The sequence below is a fragment of the Rhinolophus sinicus genome, chromosome 16, assembly GCF_057876585.1.
Source record: "Rhinolophus sinicus isolate RSI-liver-muscle chromosome 16, RSI-T2T, whole genome shotgun sequence".
Taxonomy (NCBI): Eukaryota; Metazoa; Chordata; class Mammalia; order Chiroptera; family Rhinolophidae; genus Rhinolophus; species Rhinolophus sinicus.
Genome location: NC_142516.1, coordinates 153690532 through 153711850, shown reverse-complemented (window position 1 = coordinate 153711850; position 21319 = coordinate 153690532). Strand labels below are relative to the sequence as shown.

The 21319-nt window shown below is 32.0% G+C and overlaps 1 protein-coding gene across 2 annotated transcripts in view; it reads left to right on the top strand.

Annotated features, from left to right (window-relative positions):
• Positions 1 to 21319, top strand: part of GPC5 (glypican 5) — a 1207509-nt gene that overhangs the window by 940728 nt on the left and 245462 nt on the right. The window lies entirely within an intron of this gene.

Here is a 21319-nt window from a genome sequence, read left to right as displayed (position 1 = left end):
TTTTACTAGTACTGAAGCACAATTTATTTATTTTTTTTTGAATTGTTATTTAATGAACATTTGAGAGGAAGATTATATTAATTGTGTGAGTTGAAATCGTGAACTTGAAAAATAATTTTATTTTCCTGTAGGTCAGATTATTTTTAGTTTGTTTTAGAATTATTTGTTCCTAAGGCTTCCTTATTTATGTAAATGGAGAGGGAAATGTAAAAAGCTTTTTTGTTTTTTTTCCAATGAGAGGCTAGAATTTTTTTTTTTTTTTTTCAAAAGATAACCTAGCATGGTGATTTTAGGTAAACATACATTTAGGGAGAAATAGATTGATGTTAGTATTTTTTAATGAGAAAATAAGAGAGCACTTAGATTAAAAGAGTGACATTAGTTTAAGTGAAAATAAGCTGTGGTTTCTTAAGGAAAAAAGAACAAAAGAAGATGGCCTAAATAGTAAAACATAAACTGGAATTGGTCAAAGAGTGTATTAGCTCTAAGTGCTTTAGAAAGGAATTTAATGGTAAGGAAATACTTTATGTTTGAATGACACAACTCAAAGTTTTCTGCTGTTTGGTAAGTGACCTTATGATAAGTCGTGAAGTCAATGCTGATGCTTGGGGTATTTTTACCTGTTTATTCTCAGCTGTCTTAGTCACTGGACGCAGATGTGGAAGGAAGGAAATCTTCAGTGACTCACTGATATCACTAAAAAAACTCAAAATTAGGTGCCAGAAATAAAATTAGTATTTTAAAAGAATTCTTACATATCGTGAACTTACCAACCTCAGACTAGATAAATTAATCTTGCTCTGATAGGGTAACCCCAGACAGCCAACCTTTGAGCATCTATTCTTCACTATAATCAATATAGCAATTTAGCATTTAAGCCTGCCTCCAGGCTAAAGGGCATAAGAACTTACCATGAAAAATCTTTATATTCTATTCACATTTTTGTTGGTAATATGAAATGATTTTTAGTAAAAACAAAAATACAAGGTTTAGGTTACACCGTGTATGTATTTCTCAAAACTCAGTAAATGTACACTTAAGATTTATGCATTTCAATTTTGGCTAAAATAACTTGCTTACTGGCACTTAAAAAGAAAATATCAGTAAGCATATATCATTGTTAGTAACAGCATAAACAGCATGATTGTTATCCTGGCAATATTTGCATCAGTGAGAGAGGAAGGAGAACATGCTCATCCTCATTTTTTTATTGTTTAGTTTTTTTTTTAAGCTCAACTAAATAAATTCAAGTGACTCATGTCCCTACAGATGTTAGGGGCAGATTTCCCTCATATCTACTCTTGAAAAATGATCAAATAGAGCTGTAACTCTAATGTTGAACATAATATGTACAGAAAGCAATACTGACATTGCATTTTACATTGTGTGTTATTAGTAGTAGTTATATTTATATTTTACTTCCCTGGACAAACCATTCATTAAATATAGGAAAAAAATAAAAATAAAATAAAAACTGAACACTGATTCTTAGGATTTTTGCATTCTAACACGCAAGGATTTCTTTACGTTCTGCATCCAAAGGTTAAAGCATTGAAGTACACAGTACAGCCCAATATATGATTAAGATTTCGGTGCCTGCCCCTTATTTAAACTATGGCAATTACCCCAAAACACTGGTAATATATACATAGGGACCCAAAAAAGAAAAAAAGGAAAGAAAACTAAATGAAAATTTAAGGTCTCAAAAGTCTTCCTAAATTTTTGAAAGTCAACATTGGTCAGATTAAACAGAAACTTCAGAGGAAAAAAAAAGAAAACCTTTAAAAGAGAGAAAACTTGAAGTGCTTAGCAACCAAGAAATTTCTCCAAAGCCATTTATTTTGCATGAACAGAAAACTGCCATATTTTACTAGCAGCTAGAACTACACAATTTCAACTGAAGGAGCTACAAGACTAAGACAAAGGCTTAGGGTAAAGACATGAAGAAAGCAACCCGTTTTGATTTTGATATTGATTTGGCATGGCAGAGCATGAAAATTTCTGTACCGGGGTGAAACATAAGGGATCTTAAGATGAAGTCTAGATGTTAAACTCATTTGATATTGAGAAACAGTAGGAGGTAGGAGGTGTAAGAATATATAGTGCCTGTGTAAGAATAATGTGAGAAGAACAAACAAAATAAAATAGTAACATGAAACCCTCTATGGAAATACAAAATTAATCAAAATGTAAACCAGTTGGTGAGAGAAAGTCAAGTAAATGTCTTGAAACTCTCCCTGAAGGACAAACTAAAAATAAACTTTAGGTGATCAAAGAGTTTATTTTCCAACTAGTATTATAAGATACTGATATGCATTATTTTAAAATATTAAATTAATTAGGACTCAGAGATTTTTCTATGTCAATTTACATTAAAAATCTCCAAGAAGTGAAATAATATACAGTATTTCCCATACTTCTTTAATTATAATCTGCTTTTAAGTTTGAGAATTTGATGCAGCTAGTACTCCACAAAATCCTCTTGAAAATATTGAATTAAAGTAAGCTTAAAGTTTAAGGGAAGATAATATCCATCAAAAATTTCCATTCCAACACACCTATATTGAAATGGAGGCACTTAACCCAGTGCCATGATACCAAGAGAAGATTGCTCTTAAGAGCATATATGTGGTCTCAGAAATATGTCACAAACAAAAGAGTGAAGAAAAAAAAGAAAAAGAAGAATGAAAGAGAATATGCTTCTGGGATGTAGGACCTTACATTTTCTCACTTTGGGAAATTGAAGAGACTAGGGTTCATGTTCAAAGAGCAAAAGAAAAATAAAGAAAAATGAGGTTGCTTTTGTCAGTGTAGGTTGAGTGGAAACAGTGGTTTAAAGCCTAGGCCAATGGTAAGGCTCAAATTTATCAATGGCATGAGAATGCTATTCATTTCGGAAGTTATGAATTCTAAAAAGCTATAGGGTTAGAGCCAAACTCTTTGAAATAATTTTGTTTCATTTACATATAGTTCTGCAACCCACTGATCTCTCCATTCTGGATTTACATAACAATAGATTTTTGTCATATTTTACTGTGTCTTCTAGTCTTCTAGGAGTCTAATCCCAAGAAATACTTTTTCCCGTTCTCTTTTTTTTTTTGCTTTTAAATAGCTTGCCCTTTTTAAAGCATTGAATACAGTTGATGGTATCCTATTCATTGATAGATTCTTGGTTCCCATGACAACCTCTCTATTTCTATTTTGAAACCTCTATTCTTTTATTTTCCAAGATTCTCAGTTGCACTTCTTCTCATTTTATTCATTTTTCCAAGGTTGAGCTAATTTACCCCTATAGCTTCATTTATGACTGTATTTTATTTAGACCGTGTTTGTATTTCAAGTCCATAATACTCTCCTGATATCCAGACTAGGTAGCTACATACCTACTAATCATTTGAATACATATGCCCAATCGGCAATTTAAGCTAAAATAATTATGCAACTGATCTTACCATTTGTTCTGCATTTATATGTTCAACATAAATAAATACAATATTCAGAGAACTTATGTTCCAAGACAGAAAACTGTTAGACATCAGAAACTTTAATCTCTATCTCATCATATCTAATATGATCTCTAACCCATTAACAAACCTGTCAATTTTACCTTTTTCTCACAACCAATTCCTGTTATGTCACCTGCGTCACTATTGCATTAGTTTAGTCCTCATTATTTCTCACATAGATGATTTTGTCAGTCACCTAAATTCTTATTTTGAAATTACTATTATAATGGCAGAACTTTTCTGGTTTGAGGGAACTATTTGGAAGCAGCGCTTGTGATTTATGGACGTTATGAAACAGATACACACACGCACAATTTTGGCTTTTAATAAAGTTATATAGTGATATCCCCAAACATTTTCATCCCTAAGCCCATCCCTATACCTAACTTGTGAGTGTGGGACCACATGGGACCATGAAAGGTAAATTTGCAAATGGATCCAGGCTGAAGGAACAGGTAAGGGACCATCTGGCAGACATTCATATATTTAAACCAAAGCATAATCTTCCTAAGAAAAATTGCTCTCTATTATTAAATAGCTTCCCGGGATTTTTTTTTTTTTTTTTTCATTCAAACCAACTTTTAATTGAAGACTTAAGGAGAATATTTTTTATTTATTTATTTATTTATTTATTTATTTATTTATTTATTTATTTAATTTATTGGGGTGACATTTCTTAGTAAAATTATATACACTTTAAGGATACATTTTTATAATACATCTTGTATGTATTGCATTGTGTGTTCACCACCCAGAGTCAGTTCTCCCTCCATCACCATATATTTGACTCCCTTTTTCCCTCTTCTACCACCCTCTCATTCCTCACACTCTGGTAACCACTAAACTGTTATCTGTGTCTATGAGTTTTTGTCTCTCTGTTTGTGTTGTTCGTTTGTTGCTTTCAGTTTTATATCCTCACATATTAATGAAGTCATATGGTTCTCAGCTTTTTCTGTGTGACTTGCTACACTTAGCATCATAATCTCAAGATCCATCCATGTTGGCAGCATTTCATTTTTTCTTATGGCCAAGTAATATTCTATTGCATATATGTATCACATCTTCTTTATCCATACGTCTATCAAAGTACACTTAAGTGGTTTCCTTGTCTTGGCCATTGTAAATACTGCTGCAGTGAACATAGGGGTATGCATATCTTTATGGATAAATGTTTTCCGATTGTTTTAGGGGAGGATACCCAGAAGAGGGATTGCTGGGTTGTATGTTAATTCTATTCTTGATTTTTTTAGGAACCTCCATACTGTTTTTCACAGTGGATGTACCAATTTACATTCCCACCAGAAGTGTATGAGGGATCCTTTTTCTCCACAGGCTCTCCAACACTTTTTATCACTTATCTTGTTGATAATAGCCATTCTAGCAGGTGTGAGGTGGTATCTCATTGTGGTTTTGATTTACATTTCACCTATAGCTAGTGAAGTTGAGCATTTTTTCATATATCTCTTGGCTGTTTGTATGTTTTCTTGGGAGAAGTCAGGTTCTCTGCCGATTTTTTAATTGGATTTTTTTGTTTATGTTGTTGTTGAGTTGTATGAGTTCTTTATATATTTTGGATATTAGCCCTTTATCAGAGTTGTTGTTTGCAAATGTCTTCTGCCATTCGGTTGGTTGCCCCTTTGTTTTGCTGAAGGTTTCTTTTGCTGTGCAGAAGCTTTTTAGTTTGATATAGTCCCATTCATTTATTTTTGCTTTTACTTCCCTGGCCTTTGAGGTCAAATTCATAAAATCTTCTTTGAATCCAAGGTCCAGTACCATGTTTCCCCGAAAATAAGACCTAGCTGGACCATCAGTTCTAATGCATCTTTTGCAGCAAAAAATTAATATAAGACCTGGTCTTATTTTAATATAAGACCAGATTTTATATAATATAATACAATGTAAGACGAGGTATAATATAATATAATATAATATAATATAATATAATATAATATAATGTAATGTAATGTAATGTAATGTAATGTAATGTAATATAATATAATACTGGGTCTAATATAATATAATGCAATGTAACATAATATAATACCAGGTCTTATTATAAAATACTATAAGATGGGTCTTATAACATAATACCTGGTTTTATATTAATTTTTGCTCCAAAAGACACATTAGAGCTGATTATCCAGCTAGGTTTTATTTTCAGGGAAACACGGTATCTATGCTTTCTTTGATGCAGTTTATTGTTTCAGGTCTTGTGTTTAGGTCTTTGATCCATTTTGAGTTAATTTTGGTATATGGTGATAGCAGTTTAATTTCATCTTTTGCACATGGTCTTCCACTTTTCCCAGCACCATTTATTGAAGGAGCAATTTTTTCTATCCATTATATGTTTTTGCTCCTTTGTCAAAAATTATCTGTATATGTATACACACACACACACACACACACACACACACACACACACGGGTTTATTTCCGGAGTCTCGGTTCTGTTCCATTGGTCTGTGTGTCTGTTTTTCTGCCAATACCATGCTGTTTTGATTATTGTTACTTTGTATTATAGCATAAATTGAAGTCAGGAAGTGTGATATCTCCAGGGTTCTTTTTTCTTAGGATTGCTTTGGTTATTATTATTATTATTATTATTATTATTGTGTGTGTGATTCATACATAACGGATGATTTTTGTTTTTATTTCTTTAAAAAATCAGGATTTTGATAGGAATTGCATTAAAACATCATATTGCTTTTTATAAGGCCAACATTATCCTGGTAACAAAAACTTGGTAAGGATAACACAAAAAAAGAAAAACTATAGATCAATATCTCTGATGAATACAGATGCAAAAATCCTAAACAAAATAGTAGCAAATCTAATACAATACATTTAAAAGATTATACATCACAATCAAGTGTGGCTCATTTCAGTGTCACAAGAATGGTTCAACATACACAAATCATTCAATGTGATACACCCATAAACAAAATAAATGATAAGTGTTATATAATCATACCAATAGAGGTAGAAAAAAGAATTTGGCTAGATACAACATCCATTTATTGTTAAAACGCTTAATAAAATGGGTATAGAAGGAAAGTACCTCAACATAATAAAGGCCATATCCGACAAACTTCAGTTAATATCATACTTAATGGTGGAAAAACTGAAAGCTTTTCCTCTAAAATTAGGAACAAGTTAGTGATGCCACCACTGTTATTCAACATAGTCTTGAAAATCCTAGCCAGAGCAATCAGGCAAGAGAAAGAAGTAAAAGGCATCCAAAGTGAGAATGAAGACGTTAAACTGGCACTTTTTGAAATGACATGATAGAAAACCCTAAAAACTCTACCAAAAAACTGTTATAAACAATAAATAAATACAGTAAAGCTGCAGGATACAGAATCAATATATAAAAATTCATTGTGTTCCTATATACTAACAATGAAATTTCAGAAAAAGAAATGAAAAAAAAAAATCCTTTTGCAATTGCAACAAAAAGTAAAATACCTAGGAATAAACTTAACAAAGGATTTGAAGACCTATACACTGAAAACTATAAAACATTATTAACATAAATTGAAGAAGACACACAAAAAGTCGAAAGATGTTCCCAGGATCTTTAATGGTCTTTCAAATTCTCTGATTTCTTCAACTTCATAAAAATGTGGAGAAAACTACTTGGGCTGCAGCATGAGTTTTGCGGTCCTCTCCAGATTTCACAGGAATTCCTCAATTAACTTGTTAGCAGTTCTCACACATACACAATCTTCATACCTCATATTTAATGAGGTCACACAGTTGTGATGATGGTAGTTGACAACATGACTGTTGGTTCTGTTTCTTTTTATAAAAAATGGTATTTTTGGTGGGGATTGCATTAAAACTATATATTGCTTTTTTTGAGGCCAATGTTATCCTTACCAAAGAAAAGGATAACACAAAACAGAAAACTACAGACCGATATCTCTGATGAATACAGACAAAAAATCCTAAACAAAATAGTAGCAAATCTAATACAGCACATTAAAGAGAACTGCACTTCTTAGAGATAAGTGCAGTTCTAATGAAAAATTTAAAAATATTTTTGTAGATCTTATTCTCATTATAAAAGATACATAATTTATATATCTGTGTGTACGTATCCAAAAAAACATAGTAGAGAAGAAAAAAAGTATAATTTTCCCATAATTATGGTTCAAATTGAGTCAGAGGAATGATAGGACACATTATGCACTTACTATTTGATAATGAAAAATAGCAGATTTGCATTTTGACATACAATCATGGCTGTCATAATACTTTGAAAGTTACCTATGAATGAAAATGTCCCACTGTAAACTCTTCTACCTATAAAATATCCTCTCCATTTTTATATGCCATATTTTTAATAATAGTGGTTCTCTTTTTATTATAACAGTGATGCATGCTGACTCTAGATAACACAAGGACTATTTTTAAAACTCTAATGTTAAAATTAAAATCACCAATGAGCCAAGTATACCATACTTTATGCTTAATTTGTTTCTTTTCATTTGTATTTTTTTTCTCTATACATACAGATTTGAAAAAGAAGCTAGAGAAAGAACAGCCAAGTAATACAACATAAATAAAAATCAAGAAATTATAAGTGAAAATCAAGAAATGAAAACAGTGAAATAGAAACTCACCTAAAATGGACTTAGGAAGAAAACAAAAGTTTACTTGAAAAGGCTACTATAGAAATTGTTTTTCAAATATAACAAAGACAGAAAAGAGACAGTATTGATATTAAGAAGGAGATAAAAGACAGACTGCAGATGAAGAAAATATATAAAATATTAGGTAAAATATTACACACATAAATTTGAAAATTTGATAGGAAAATCACTAGGAAAAGACATTTGTATGGATGAGTCTGTTAAATCTACAAAAATGACACCAACAGCCCCCTTTTTGAAAACAACTTTATTGAGAAGTAATTTATGTACCATAAAGTTCACATTTAAAATTTACAATTCCATGTTTTTTTATATTTACATAGTTGTTCAAACATCTTCATAATCTAATTTCAGAACATTTCCATTATTCTAAAAAGAAACTTTGTACCTATTAGTGGTAACTCCATATTTCTTGTTTCTGTTTTTTGTTTGTTTGTTTTGTCGTTACTGTTTGTTGCTTTTTTAAATTAAAACTTAATGGGGTGACAATTGTTGATAAAGTTACATAGATTTCAGGTGTACAATTCTGTAATACATCATCTGTATATCACATTGTATGTTAACCACCCAAAGTCAGAGTTCTGGTTTTTTAAACAGTGCATAGGGAGAAAAGGAATGTTTCCAAATAGATTATTTGAGACTACAAAACTAGCAAAAGAAACACAAACAGGAAGGTGTGGACACCTTGTCTATATCTACCTGTCTATACTTTCTCTTTCTACCAAACTCTCAGCTATATATGTAAAATACTAGACAAAATACTACCATATCAAAATCAGCAGTTTATTGAAATAGTGAAAAATCCTTATCAGAGAGGATTTACTCCAGGAAAGCAAGTAATTATTAACTTTAGAAAATACTCCTTCAAACACATTAAAAATAATAATCAAATGATTATCTTCAAATATGTCAAAAGTACTTATAAAAGTCCAACATCTATTATTTATTTTTAATGTAAATTTGGGCAAATATTAGAATAAAAGAAAATAACTTAATCTTATGAACATATGCAGCAGAAACCTGCTTAAATAAGTAGATTTCCGTTGAAGTCAGAAATGAAAAACAGATTTACCAACACCATTGAAAATATTTTCTGCTTTTGCACATAGAATTAGAATAATATAATGATATGGATATGCATAATATAAAATAAAAGTATATACTTTATTTTTATTTTTATTTAAAAAATTAGAGATATACAAATACATGTTTTAATAATAAAAGCACATATGAAATAAAACATAAACAATGTATGAATATATATATATGAATTTATATATTTACACAATGATGAATACACATAATACACGTGTCAACATAACACATCTGCTACCTGTGTTGTACCCTTGACCTTAGTGAAAGCTGTCAGAATAATATATGGCACCGTATTCAAGAATAATAATAGTATTAACTTTGTAATATCACCAAGTAGGATGTATATTTGAAATATAAATTTTTTCTATAGTAGAGAACACAGAAAATCACATAGGTAATGTTTTGGTCTATGGCTGAATTGATTATTTTCAGTAATCTTATTTGATTTCATTTATGAATATGTAGTTTTATATTTCCCCTTTATTTTCTATACATGCATAATTGGAGTTACTGTAATCAACAGGGCTATAAAGAACAGATTGAGTTTTGTTTTGTATGTTTGTTTTGAAATTGCAGTACTATATCTCCTGCTTTGGGTTTTTACAATTATTCTAGAAAAAATCATAATAAATCTATATTCATAGTATCATTCTGTGAAATAGTGTGTACCTTAATTGTCCAATTTAATAGGCAAAATATGTATTATCTAGTTTTATCTTTTATTTGAAATGACTAAACATTTAGAAATATTTTATTAACAATTCAGACTTCTGAATAGTCTGGATATTTTAAACATGTTTTTCTAGTGCATTATTAGTGTTTTCTTGTTGACTTGCAATTGTTCTTTTTATATTTATTGAAAGTTTTTTCTTTAATCTTTGTGATTTTAGAAAAAGCCATTGAAGTCATATTTATTGATACTCAATATGTGACAGGTAGTCGGTAGAGATCTGATAGTCACACTTACAACCTTCAAAAAGCTTATAGACTGGTAGGGCATTCAGACCTGGACACACTGAGTATCAATATTAATATGATAAATGCTTTGGAACAGCAAGCAAACACTGATAGGGAATAAAGAAAAGCATCCAACTACGTGTTTGTTTGTTTGTTTGTTTGTTTGTTTTAATGTGGTCACCTGTATAATTTTTTCCTTTCATCTTAACATTAAATCGTTAGAAAGTCATTGCCCATCCAGAAAGCAATTAAATATGCAGCTATATTTTGTTCCAGATCTTTATGCTTTCTCAAAATTGTGTTAATGTTTAGTTGTATTACACTGTGGTTTGATATCACCCGTACAACTTAACGGTCATTTGAATATACTAAGACAGTCTATGTGGTCTGACATATACAAGGACTTTTTTAAAAGCATTCTATAAACAGTAGGGGGAAAGTTTCTCATTGACATCTCTGAAACAATGTAGAACAATGGAGAGACCGAAAAAGGAGAGGCATAGGGATAATGTTTACATCTCTACGACAATTGTCAGAGTATAGAGATAACTCACTGTTTATTTTGTTTCCTACTTAACATAATTGTTGGATCTCTGAGGAAGACAGGAGATAACATGAGAGGGATACAGTATGCTCCTATCCTATTTTGATGGTTCAAGTACGCGGGTTTTTTTGTCACAGAAGTTATTGTTAGGCCACCAATTACTACTCTCAATCCAGTTCCATATATCATACGGGTTGAAGGAATTTCTTGCAGATTATGACAAATAGGTTTTCTGTCTTAGCATTTGGATGTTGTTGAAGTTTGGTGTGTTTTTCTGTTTTGTTTTTTAAATCCTTGTAGATGCTTTAGTAAGAAATTGGGATAAGTATTATCAGGCATGTTAGCAGTATCAAACTTCCATAAGAGATCCAAGTAAACTTGATTAAAAAAAATCAGTCAGATATCTTCTGCCTGCTTGAAATCTCATTGTCTTAAGATAAAATGTAAACATCTCTGTATGGCAGGGAAGATAATTTGAAAACTCGTATATTCAAACTTCTGATTGTCTTCATTAATTAGAATCCATACTCAAACCCAGTTAGTTATGCTCAGTTGCCCAAACCACCATACTCCACCCATTCTTCCATCAGCTTAACATTTATTGACCATCTACTGCATGTCAGATACAGATATCATGTAGATGCTGATGATAAGCAGATGGAAAAGTCACAGTTCCTGAATGTGTAACTTCCACTAATGATTTTAAATCATTCAGGAATTATCTCCTCTGGCAAGCCTGCACAAAGTCACTCCAAAATCAATACCTCAGGTTTACCTAGATTCCAGTAATTATTACAAGACATTATAATTGCTTTTGTGCTCTCAGAGTACTGAGTCTAAGCATTGATTTCGATATTTCCAGAGTCTGGTACAGTACCTGGACATCAGAAAATGTTCCTTGATATTTAATCAGTGGGACAACAGAGGAAGACTATGTCTGAGGAATAAAATCACATTCTATATCCAGATAAGTTTGGAAATGGCAGGTATAAAGACGTTGGGATTTATGAGAGTAAAAAGATGGGATCCAGGATACTAAAAGGAAGATTTATTTCCATCAGCAATAAAACAGGTAATTGGAAAATTAAGATGAAACTGACACCAACAATGGAAATACTAGATAAAAGACATCTCTCATTCAGAGATCTGTGTCTTCACAGAAACAGGACTTCAGTAAAGCTGGTGAGGATAATTATTTTAATTAAGGGAAGCTATACTTTTATAGCTTTTTTACAGCTTTAATAACTAGACTATAAATTTATTAAGTGAATTATGATGACTACCTCTATGCACTTTATTCTTTATAGTTAACTCATTCATTTCATAATACAAAAATTAGCACAGATAAATTAGATATGATACCTTGGAATTATTTTATAACTTATTCCAAAAGGTGATACCAAAATGTGCATGAAATAAAAACTGTCATCTTAGTATTATATCAGTGTACATAGTCATTACATTAATAAAAATAATTAAGGGTTTAGTTTTCAATGGTCTCAATAGGCGGTTTTCTCAATGAGGGTTATATTTGTTGTATATGAACCTGTTAAAAAACACAGTTGCATAAAGACTCCACTGTATATGAAATGAAAATATCATTCAGATGGGAAAGGAATGTATATTGTTTAAGTGCTACAGGTGATTCTGCTGTATAACTTCTTTTTAAGATCACATATATAAAGCATAAAGCAAAGAAGACTCTGTTGCTAACTCTTGGAACATAGTCCAGGTCGATATCATTATTTAGCAAATACAGTAACAGGAAAAAAGATAAAACAAATACCTGAATAAATATTAATATATTTTCACCACACACAGGCAGTAGTGTACCAAACTCCCCAGTGTCTCTGGGCTCTGTGCAATCCTGATGCTATCAAGTCAGCATGGTGGTGTCCCCTTACGACACATTTGATTTATAGAAAGTGTTTTTCAGGCATGATCAACAGGGAGCAAACATCAAAAGACACACTTGTAGTAACAGCAGTCCAGTCCATTGGATGGTCTATTTAAAAGACTACGGACATCCTCTTTCAACTCCTGCTCAGCCACAAAGAGATCAAGGTCCGCAGTGATGACTGGCTTATTCCCCCTCAGAACCACATGGGCCCACTTCTGGTGATTGATAAAATGAAAGTAACAACTCCAACACTATGTCTTAAAAGAAAATGGATATTTCTTAGATTTAATGGACAGGAGTTCACAGCAATGATGCAAGAGGTAGGCTAAAAAAACTCATTAGCAACAGCATGTCACCATGTGGACACTGTATGCTTCCCTCAGTTGCTCTTTCTCTAGCACCTCTGTGAAAGCACCAGGAGTCCAGCAAGCAGAGAAGGTCCTCAATTAATTTATTTGGCTACTCTCTTCCCCTCCTCAAGTATCAGTTTATAGCAGAGATCTTTAACCTTTTTTGTTCTGCAGAATAATAACTTTAAATGCATAAAATAAAATAAGCAGTATTACAAAATAAGGCAATTATATTAAATACTGTTATCCAAATATAAACAAATTATGATAGAGCTTATACTTTTAATATATTAAGCATTCAAATCTATTGGTAAATCTAGGAGCTACACTGATTACAAAATAGTGATTTGTGTAAATAGTATTTTGAAATATCTGCAACAATATGAAACTGACATAACAATATCTGATATCTATCTGAATGACAAAGTTACAAGTCCTGATAATACAATTGTGGTTTGTGACATATAATAATGTTTGCGGGAAATAACTAATGTCAGCTAAAAGGTAGTGAAAATGAAAGTATATTTTGTTCCCTTTGTAGTCCATGGAGAACCCCTCCCCCACCCCTGGAATTCTATCCACGGACCCTAATGGTACAATTTAGGAACCATTGCCTCATGATTTTTTTTTTTAGCTAAAACTCTTTATTTTTTTGTACATTTATAATTTTTACTGGTGAGATATGTCTCTCCTTTTCCCTCTATGGTGTGATACGTTTGTTTATGTTTATGTTTAAGTATGAAAAACGTATGTAATAGCAAAAATAAACTAATTAAAAGAAAACAAAAACAAATTAACCACAATAGCAACAAAAGGTCTCTATCACAACCTGACTTTTCTAAGTCAGTGTTTTATTTCTGGAAGGGAAGGTAGGAACAAAAATTCAGAAGATGTGAAAAGAGTGCTGCTAAGTTTAAAAAGAGCAGCCAAGAAAACGATAGGCTTTTTGAGCATGCTAGCTGTCTTTTTGAAATTTTAATTAAAATGTATACAAAGCTTTTCTCTCTTTTCATGAATTTTTTAAAATAAAATTTATTAGGATGACAATAGTAAAATTGCCTAGGTTTCAAGTGTACAATTCTATTAATACGTCATCTATATATCACATTGTTTGCTCACTACCCAGAGTCAGTTCTCCTTCCATTACTATATGTTTGACTCCTTTGCCCTCTTCTACCAACCCCCCTCCCCCCTTACCCTCTGGTAACCACTAAACTGTTGTCTGTGTCTATGAGTTTTTGTTTCATGAGTTTTGCTGTGATCAGTACTGCAAATCTTATGGCCACTGCCCCTTATGTTTTTCCAGGTCTCACCATTTCTACCAAACAGATTGACTAGAAAAGTCTTGGTTTGGGCAGCAACAGAAACGGTTGAAGTTTAAAATAGTATGTGAAGATGATGTGGATGGTGAATTAGTGGGGAAAGGAGATGTGTAAATGGTCTGAGTTATCACAGGTAGCTCACTCATAGATGAGAGTCCATAGCAGGCAGAAGGTAGAAGGGTCCCAGTCTCACCTATTTTACAAAGGAAACCCACCTTCTGTCTCAGATTCAGGAAATTAAAACTATTCCCCTGGCCCCTGGGAAATGCCATCCTTATCCAAAGCAGTGGACACGTGTGTCCATTTTGTACTGAGAATTCAAAAAGGAAAAGGCCAGCTTTCCTCAGTGAGTACAAATGTTAGAGAGTAGAAAATTATATAGAGATCCTCTTCTGAGAGGTATGTCATAAAGGATGCAGGAGATAATAGCTAAGTACCAAAGTAGGAATCCTAATTCCTTAATATTCTCAATAAAACAAAGTCTAATTTATAGTGTTAAATCATTTGTAACTCTAATTTTTAGTGTTAAATCACAGTATTGGAAAGAATATTGCTTTTGTTGCTTGGCTAGTTACCCATGGCATTAACCATAATAACATCTTCACCCGATAAAGAAGTAGTGCGATGTACAGGGTCTAATAAGCATACTTAAAGCAATTACATCTTTCAACAAATGATGTAGCACTGACTTATATACAATTGTTATATGAATTGCCAGGATCATGTAAACGTGAAGAACATATAAGAGGAATTTTAGCCAGTCTATTCATTTCACTCAGTAAAGACAATATAGGTGATGGTTGAGCAAATGGCTGGGTGACAAAATCGGGGCTCTGACATTTATCAACAGTGTGAACTCGACCAAACCACCTAAATGCTAATTTTCTGTTTCATTATGTTTAAAATAAGAATGACCCCAACTCATTCAGTATGGACTGATGAGTTAACATGATGCAGTTAGAAGAGCATCTGGCACTCCACCAATGTCAGCTATTAATTTCTATATATGTTCCACAATCATATGCAAATAGAGAAATCTCTAGATTACTTTAAAATGTGTAACTATGTAGTGTTATCACTGATTCTAGCCAACCTTTTCTTTCCACAACTGTTTTTAGTAAAGTTTAGATATTAGGATGCTGCCTTGCATTCTTTTGTTATGAGAGCAAGTTTACAAGGGGAGGTTTGGACTTTGTGGCAGAGGGCAGCTGTTTTCATACATGTTGGTAAATCAGTCTCTGCTGCTGAGTGGGAACCTCACAGGAGATGAATTTGGGGATAATTAGAAAGGAAGGAAACTTGCACTGTGAGAATGATATTGTCCCAGTTGGCCATAGTGATTGATGTGATCAACTTGTTAGACAAGTATCTTATCTTTCCTGATCCTATTTATTCATACGATTATAAACTATTGATCTTAGAGACCCACTTAATTTAGTTCTTAATGCATTGCAAGATTTTATAAAGCAGTTTAGGCTCTAATAGGAATTGAAAAAAGAAGTGCAATTTTTCACTCATGCCTTCAAAGAACATTTAGAAGGATCCAAACATATAATACAACAATACTTACTATGGTTCCCTCTCATCTATCTACTCACCAGCTGTCCAGCTGTCAGCAACTCCCCAAATCCCAGAAAACTCTTTAATGAATTTCCCACTCATTCCTGCTAACTACTCTCCCAGGCACACTTGCTTCCTTTGGGGAGCACTCCCTCACTATGTCAGCATCTAGGCAGGAAGTTTGTGTTCTGCTTCTGCTATGTTCTCTCCATCATCAGTCTCTTGGATGCTTGTTCAGCTCACAGACACACTCTCCAGCTCATCCACCTCAAGTTCTGAATGGTGAAGTGGATGCCATAGGCACTAAGATGGCAAAGCATCACCTTTTTCATCGTTCCATGTAACCACTGGGAGGTGGATTTGTGGTGCCTGCATGCTTCTTCAAACTAAAATTTAATTTGTTTTAGCTACTAGGAAGCTGTGGCCTCCTGAAATAGAAGTAAGAGACCCACAGGTGGGCTCCCCTTCCCTTTTGCTTTCATCTGTACAATATGCAAAAATAATCATTGCATCATCATAGGTTCAGGTGCTAGATTCCAGTCCAAGAGGATTAAATATCTTCTGATAAATCCAAGGTTTTATAAAACTAGATGAAGTGATCAAAAACAGTAACAGCCTTTGTTGACTTTGTCTTTTGCATCTGCTAAAAATAACACTGTACTTAAAAATCAAAATATTTATATTATGAGAAATTTTTTAAACAATAATCTCAGGACTGTTGCTGTGGGAAAACAAAAGATAGGACTGAATAGTAGACCATCAAATTATTTACCCTGGCATGGTAGAATGATACAAGTGATGCATCAAAATGAGACAGTTTACTGATGACCAATCAATAATTCTGGTCTGCACCAGGAAAAAACAAAAAAGATCCCTAAGTAACCAATGCCGCCACCCCAGTCTGTTGATGGACAGGTACCAATCAATGTCATTTTCTATAGCTGCCTTAAATTCTAAAGTCCTGGCACACAGCTAATAACAGTAGCATGAGGTCTGAGTAGTTTCCTTTCTGTTTCTTTCTGCATTTAATCTATCTAGTTTGTAGTATCTCTTAGCTGTTTAGAATTGATAACTTTCATGTAAACTTCTCATGTCAAATACAAAAGGATCTTACTGCACTGAACTTTGTTTATAAAAGAGCCATTCCCCCCAAAAGGGCTATTTTAGCTTTAATTTTCTAATCCTTTTATCTAATGTTTTTAAAATAAAAATAATAGATAACTAAACAGAAAAAGAACTAGCAAACACAAATTTATTTTACTTGAATTTGTCATGTATACTTAAATACAGTTTTCTGTTTAATATTAATTTGTATGAAATACATTTATGTTGAAAAGGACTAGATTAAAGCATTGTCTCTGGCTTGCACAAAGAAATCACAAATACCCACATTGTTAAAATCCAACACTTAATAATATATATTAGTCTGTGTTAACTAATATAGCAAAATAGACAGTTTATCAAAAGGTAAAGTAAGATACAGGATATCATATCCTAGGTCTCATTTTAGATTAAAATCTATGATTTACTCTGAAGTGGTAAATAGGATTAAGTTATTTATTATAATAATGATGATATCCATTGCTGTGTTTTATTGATTTGAGGTAATATGGTATAGACAAGTTTTTTTTTCTGATAATACCGTTTAATTTTGAGTTATTCAATTACTGTTATTACAGTCTTAATGTAGCCTACCCACTTTCATCCACTAATGCAACATAGTGCTTGTGGACCTAGAAATTTAGCTGGGAAGAAAAGTTTTGGATGGTCTTTTTCATCACGCATTTAACTATTTATCAATCTTCCATCACACCCAACTACTACTACTTTATTATTTAAAAAATAAAAATAGGAAGGATTGAGATACATCCAAACTGTAGAAAAGAAGTCTTGCATTTTTATCATGTTATTGCCAAATAGTTAGGGAGACATAATTCTCTCGAGATAATTTTTTAAAAAAGTAAATAAAAGTAATTATGTAAAATATACTTTAAACATATGAGGAAAAAATATTTCTAGGTGTTATTAGGTTGATGCAAAAGTAATTGCAGTTTAAAAGGTTAAAAATAATTGAAAAAACTGCAATTACTTTTGCACCAACCTAACAGTTGTTCAAATACTCATTTAGTAGGTAATAATTCCATTTTTGCAGGTAAATAGAAATCCAGAACAGCCTAGTCTTCCTTTGTGTGAATAAGTTTTGCATGTGTTCTTCTGTGGAACAAGAAATCCTATGTTAGTCATCAGTGTCTTAGATAATGAAATTACACAGTTAGAGCTTTTTTATTAATTTATTTATTAACTTACCTAGTTAAAATTCAGATATTAAGTAGATTTATCTGTGTATTTTATGTTTATGTTTTAATGCAGTATGGCTAACACTATTATTTTGAGTCTAATTTACAGTTCATTTAGAGACAGATAAAGTTTGTACTAGCAAAATCAAGGGGAGAATTGCATTAAATATCCAGTTATAAAAGGCATGACACCTCTTTTAATGGTCTTGTATTCCCATTTGAGCAAGAAGAGCAGGGTTCTTCAGTAAGGTAAAAATGCACTTATTATTTTTTTTTTTTTTAAGACTCACAAAGCATTGGGGACACCACAAATCTTTGTGGACACCACAAATAATTTGTGACTATTCACAAATTAACTACAATTGTTTTTCTTGTATTATTAAGCGTTGTAGTCAAAAATTTAAAGGAAAGTAGATGTTAAAGAATATCAACACAGTTCTACATGAGCCGTCTAAAACAACATATATATTCCCAGTTAAAGATAAATTAACATTTATTTAGGGCCAGACATTTTCACATATATTTGCTTATTTGATCTTTTCAAGATTAGTATTATAAATTCTATTTTTAAAAATAAAGGAGCTAAATTAGAGCAGTTAGAAACTTTGTCCAGGGTCATGCCAATAAATAGTAGCCAAGCTAATTTCAAGGCCATAGTTCCTCCCCCTGGGTGATATGTCAAATATATAGTCCTTTTTTCAGTGCTACAAAGAATATGAGCCAACCTGCTCAATGCTCTGTGATTACAGTGATAATTAAAAGAAAGTCTTAATAACTTTCTGTGAAGTTTTCCTATTTTACAAACTAAGACACTAAGGTGTTTATCAGTTAATTGAAAAACACAGAGCACAGAGTTGTAAAAACTCTTAAAACGTATATTTACATTTTATTTCAATTAACTATGTAGAAATGCACATTCATTTGCCAAACTTTTGCCTACACCAAGTCTGTCCTACCTTTTTTTAGAATAGGTTTACTAGTTGGAGTTTCACTTCATCTTTCTTATAAGAACACCATGAGTTTTTCTATTAAGTTCTGTTGTTTGTTTGTGTTTTCTTAAGGTTGTTTTAAAGAAATCTGAATGCAGATTTTACATTTTTGTTTAGTTGTCTTTACATTCCTAATTTGACATAAGATTTTTAGTGACTATCCTTCAAAAACTTTCCAGAGTACTCCATATAGTTTATTTCTAATAAGCCAAATTTGTTTCTATTTAGTCATCTAATAACTGAATTAAATTATATAATTACAATAATGAATGTAAACTCATTAGGGAATAGCTAAAATTCAACTAATGGGAGAAGAGGTCTGCTTGAGTGTAGGACATATTAGCATTTAATCTAAATAATCTGTAAAACGGAGACCATTAGAAAGGTTTACTTAGACAACTAAAGGTCTTATTCACTATAGAAAATTTGATTTTATAGGCAGAATACAATAGCAGTTAAGTAGGAAGATGACCCTACGCTCAGAATTGGGGAGAAGTTTTCAACTTAGAAATCAGCAATGCTCATCTTCTCATGAGTTAAAATCAAGATGTTTAGAGGCATACAGAACTTGATTTCAGAGAATATTGCTTCCAATTTCTGAGATTCCCTTTTGATTTTCTTTGAACTAAAGTAATCAAAGACAAAGAGATTGAAAAGAAGAACATAGAAAATAAGATGATGCCACCAATTGATTACATTATGACCCATGGTGTTTTAAGGGGCCCAAGATAGTTGAAAATTTAAAAAGTATTGATCATGGCTCTTGAAAAGGCTAATGTATTTTATAGTCAGTCTGGCACTATTAGCAAACAAATGGAATTATACTTGAACACCTTTCAACTTTTCCTTGATTTTTATGGTAATCTAACTATACAGTGTTATGGTTTGGTCTTCTGTGGTAAGAGTCAATAATCCATAAATGTCACAAATGGCAAGATTTCCTTCCTTTTTATGGCTGAATAGTACTCCATTGTATATATATACATATATATGTTTATGTATGCATATGATATATATACCACATCTTCTTTATCCATTCATCCATCAGTGGACACTTAGGTTATTTTATGTCTTGGCTATTATAAATAATGCTTCTATGAATGTGGGTGTGCAGATATGTCTTTGATACAATGATTTTGTTTCCATCAGATACATTCCCAGAAGTGGAATTGCTGGATCACATAGCAGTTGAATTTTTTAATTTTATAAGATTCTTCCATACTGTTTTTCATAGTGGATGCACCGATTCACATTCCCACCAACAGGGCACAAGAGTTCCCTTTTCTCCTCACCGGCACTTATCTCTTGTCTTTTTGATGCTAGCCATTCTAAGAGGTATGAGGCATATCTCATGGTTTTGATTTGCATTTCCCTGATGATTAGTGATGTTGAGCATCTTTTCATGTACCTGTGAGAGTAATTTGAAAATACCATGAGACAATGTATTTTTGTTTGACAGTTCCCAAACTGTGCTTGGAATGGAATAGTCTTTACCCAAATGTTAAACAAAATTAAAACTGCAAGGAACGAATGACAACTAATTTTAGTATTGATCAACATGGAATAATTTTTTTTTCTGTGTCAAATTATGACAAAGATAATTCTAACTTTGTTTAAAATATAATTGTGTTAACAGAACATTTAATTTAGTTTGTTATGATATTTGATATTCTTATTTAGGTTTCTAAATTTTGCAATGCATTATTACAGCAATTTTTAAGTTTTACCAACAATCTTCTATTTGTTTTGAATAGACATATGATAATAGTAAAATATTTGTGTGCTTATTACTGTGTTATTTAATTGGCAAACATGAAATGATGGCCCTGTACTAAGTGCTTTGTAAATATTAGTTCATCAAATCTTAGTTCTCAGAACAAATCTATGAATGAGATATTATTATTAATCATGTTATAATTGAGGAAATCAATGAACAAAGAAGTTAAGTAACTTGTCCAAGGTCCAATAGCAAGCAAGTAGTTGAGTTAGGCCTAGAACTAAGAAGGTATGTCCTCTTACCTGCTCTGCTTTCTCTTTAGGTCAGGCATATTCTATCAATCGTATAATCGTATGTGCTTTGTCTTCAATAATGCCTCATAACTCCTTCCTATAGGTACTATTATTAACCTCATTTACAAAGGAGGA